Source organism: Ixodes scapularis, unplaced genomic scaffold (assembly GCF_016920785.2).
Source record: "Ixodes scapularis isolate PalLabHiFi unplaced genomic scaffold, ASM1692078v2 PGA_scaffold1__304_contigs__length_218370807, whole genome shotgun sequence".
NCBI classification, from domain to species: Eukaryota; Metazoa; Arthropoda; class Arachnida; order Ixodida; family Ixodidae; genus Ixodes; species Ixodes scapularis.
Genome location: NW_024609846.1, coordinates 190,565,732 through 190,570,085, shown reverse-complemented (window position 1 = coordinate 190,570,085; position 4,354 = coordinate 190,565,732). Strand labels below are relative to the sequence as shown.

General features: G+C 46.9%; 1 pseudogene; it reads right to left on the bottom strand.

The window, feature by feature from the left end:
• Window positions 1–735: 735 nt before the first annotated feature.
• Window positions 736–3,924, bottom strand: LOC115312239 (annotated as a pseudogene).
• Between the last annotated feature and the right edge of the window lie 430 nt (window positions 3,925–4,354).

The window sequence follows — 4,354 nt, the reverse complement described above, 5'->3', positions numbered from 1 at the left end:
ACAAAGACAAAAATGTAGCAGTAGGTTGTAGTGTGCGCTCTACTGTACTATTCTGTTTCAAAAGGTTATCAGCCCAAAAAGTCCTCCACAATCACGTGGTTCCATCCATTCCTCACCTACACAATAAGGTGGTTTCATGCATCCCTCACCTCCACAATAAGGTAATTGCATGCCATTCCTTACCTCTCCAACCTGAACCTGTTCGAAGTGAAGGATCTTGTTCACGTGACCCACAAACAGGGAGTAAGTGAGATATTTGGCAGAAAAGCCAGGGGAGTCGCATCTCCCATCACCAGCAAGGTCCAGTGGCTGGTCACGAAGCTCATCCAGCAGCTTGCCCTGCTCGTCTGTCCACACCTGTTGCAAAAAGTTTTGAAATGTTTCATACTGGCATAAACATATAAAGCGACACTGCATTAGGGTTCAAGAACATGTCAGGAAAAAACTGATCTCATTAATTGTCACCTGTTCGATGGCTTGGCGCAAGATTGTTCGCTGATAGTTGAAGAATGTCTTCTCGCACATCCCCTGGAGGTTGATGAGCTGGAACAAGCGCAGCGTCTTCGTTGGAGATGACCCCGTGAACAGTATGGCTCCCGACAGCAGCAGGGTGCCCACAGCCCTGCCTTTGATGGACGGCATGCTGTCCCAGCGATGGGAGTGCCCAGCAGGGCAGAGTGTGTGCACCGTGAGAAGGGTGGTGTTCGTCGAAGTGGACACCTTACATGGGCTGTATCAGGTCTTGCAGACTTTAAACAGCTGTCGCAGTCTGCTCTCGAACACGATGAATTTGCGTTCCTTGTGAGCTGGCTCCTCGCCTGTGATAGGGTCACCCCTGAAAAAATATCTAGTGTGAGGGCTTGTGAACTAGCTTAGCTGAGATGCAACGTAACACAATAATATTTTACATATTGCAGAAGTCACCAATTATTCAAGTATATAGGTACGAATATCTCAATTATAGTAAGGCGAAATTGATGAAAGCTCTCAAAAATTCATTTAAGCATTTGACCTACTAATAAAATAGTGACATGAAAATTTAAAGAAAAAAATTTCATATTACTACGTTATCAGAAGCTTAAACGTGCACTATTTTTACAATTTTAACTGCATTTTATCACTATTTTATTAGTAGTTCAAACTTGCAATAACAATGTTCCGACGCAATATCAGTGTGGAACGTCAATACAGTTTGTTTGTTATACAGGTGCTCGTTAAACTTAGACTACTGGCACAGTCTCTAGATGCCTTTGGTCTAAAAACTTTGGTCAGAACATAAGACAGCTTTAACTAGAGGTGAGCTTGAGCACGAGAGGCGTGCTGTCGACATTATAATAGGAGAACAAATCAAATAGAGCCAGCTAAAGAAACTGAGATGCTCATGCTCTCCTCAAAAACCCACAAAGCTAACAAAACATTATGCTTTCCTAGCATTTCAGAGGCAAGCACTTATAGCTTACACATACTCCAGTGCCACTAGAAACAGGTCAGTCTCGGAACCTCCTCTCCCTCTTCCCTACCTATGACACTTTGCCATGGGCGCAACCTGGTTATGTGCCTGATTCAGGGTGTGTCACACATTCTAATTTCTTAGCGACTGCCAAATTTTTGGCCTCACTTCCCTTGGTGCTGTTGCATTAGACAGAGCGTAAATCAGCCCGTTTAGTTTAAGGATGAAAGCATTCTTACTCGACGAAGCTCGCTTCACAAAAGGCTCGTACAAAGGATCCGCGCTGTCGTCTGGATCATCTAGCACTGGGGTCCGAACCGTCTCCGTGGGTACAGGAGTGGCAGGTGCTAAGACGGGTCTCATTGGTGGCACTGAAGAGGCAGCAGCGGCGGCGGCGGCGGCAGCGGCGGTGGCGGGGGTGGCGGTGGCGGCGGCGGGGGTGGCGGCGGCAGTGGCGGCGGCAGTGGTGATGGTGGTGGTGGTGGTGGCACTTGCGGTGCCAAGTAGCTCCAACTCTTCAGTCTGCGCCGACTGAGTTGTCACCACCTTGGCATAGAGGTTTCCCTGCGTGCATGAATGGAAGGAAGATTGACACAGTGCGATTGCTCATTATGCCTCACTTTGTGTCAGCTGTAGGAAAATTGAGCTCTGGCGGGAGCTACATTTCTCAGCAAGACTTCCTTGGATTGTACAGGACGTGACTGTAACAACCTTCATGTTTGAACTGCCTAGTAAAAATTGAATTTCAAATACACTCACCTAAAATTGGGCACAAGGGCTTTCGTCTCAAGTTTTTTATTTAATTGTTTCAGGCACAAACTTTGAATAGTATATGAATGTTTAAAAATCGGACAAGAACGGCAGCAGTACATTCCGTCTGCGCAGCGGCTCGAGCCCTTGCTGCTAGGTGGCGTACTGAACACAAAAACGCCAAGAATGTATCAGGAAACACTGACAACGATCAAAATAATTGCAATCAATTAAAAAAAAAGCTTTTAGCATTGAGTAGGCCATTCTGAAACACATGCAAACCAATGTGTAGACAGAAAATGACCACTATAGGCCAGAGAAAATGCACTGCGGCCTTTTTGTTTTATTTTAAGTAACTCACTACTCCCAAGTCAACCCCTTAAAAAACAATTAGACAAAACTTTCAGGGAAGCAACGTTGATGCACCCATTTTCAGATGTGCATGTTATAAATCTAATTTTTGCTAGGCATTTTAAATGTCAATGTTTTTATGGCCACATCCCGTACATGCAAGCGTTTGCATGCACTGGTTGCACCTCAGCTTCTTCCTTGCAGTTCGGTCTCATTTACACTTGTGATACCCGGGAGCTTTAAACATGAACTTATCTATATAGTCCGTTGCAGGGTAGCAATAGCAGGAGAACTCTCTCTTCCTCTCTCTTCACATTAGCGGAGTACATGCTTGAGAGGAGAGTGGAAAGGAAGAAAATACCAATCGGTGAGAAGAGGTAATTTTCTCCTCTCCATCCTCCCGCTGTTCTTAATCCACAAAGGTTATAGATATCTGGATTGTTTGTCACACCCACGACTTAAAAAACACCGTCTTCATATGGAAATGTCGAACTAATCGTGTATAATACTCATCACCATGTAAATAAGCGCCAAAAAACACAAGGAAGGGAAAGTAGACCGACAAGAGCACTCTTTGTCTGTCTACTTTCTCGTCCCTGTGTTTTTTGGCACTTTTTTTTTTACGTGATCATAAACCAACTGGCCCAAATTGCCACGATAATATTCATGCCTACCGACAGACTTTTTCCCAAGCCGAGGGTCCATTCCCACAGCCTTGTCTTTCCTAGCAGGCGGCCGGGGGGCTTTTGTAGGCGCTTGCACTTCCTCCGGGTCCACTTGAACTGCTGCGTCGTGTGAGGCTGGTCGGTGACCGCACGAGCAGCAGAGCTCACGAGGCGCACTCGGAGCACTATCCTCGGAGCAGCCGGCGTCCCCAATCGGCTCGTCACCCTAAAAAAACAGAATGTTCCTTGACAATCTGACTTGCACTGAAATGAGTAACATGCTTACCAGAGTTCTTCGGCGTTTCGACGGTGGCTCCTTTGCTTGGGTAGACCTCGCGAAGGGGGCAGTCGAAGCGAAGGCACAGAAGTGGACTTCAGGCTAACGCGCTTCAACGTCTGTCCAGCATCGCGCAGAACACTCGCTATGCGAACGTAGTCCTTATCGCCGTTGAAGTGTTCCGAACAAAAGCGTACGTCTGCCTTCCGGGGGTCCTCCCTACCGATGCTTCGGCACCACGCACTTCGGAGGGGCTCCTCGCGGGGTAAGCAGCGGTACACGAGGTTCCTGCCTCGAATCACGGGATTCTTCTGGTTACGGTTGGGGCAGAGCGGAACACCGCAACCGGTGGGCATCGCGAATGTTCGCAATGGCTAGTTGCAGGCAGGCGAACCAGGCGCACGAGAAAGAAAAGGAACCACGCAGCTGCCGAAACGTTGTTTTGATACCGCGTTGATCACACCGCTGGTCCGGTAGCAGGCAACCAACGTTGCTAGGCAGCGGAGCAGCGGGGAGGGGATGCTTTGTCTTACTCCGGAGAGATGGCGCTGCGAAAACTTCGTGTGCTGAACAAGATTATAAAACTTTTTATTCATTTGTTTATGTTGGAACGAAATAATTTCTAAACATTAGCATTAAACTAAGAATATGCTTGTTCAAAAGCGATATCAATAACAGCACCCACCGTGACGTCACGAAGTTAGTTCCTATGGCTGCCGCGCGTGAAGCCAAGTCAAGAAATAGTTCCATTTTGTTTTTGCGGTTACGCAGCGCATTTGCGACATTTCGAGAGAAGTAGTCGTGTTTTATGGTCTTTGTGCTAAAGTAAACAAAAAAAAGGGTAATAAGGTGCACGTTCTC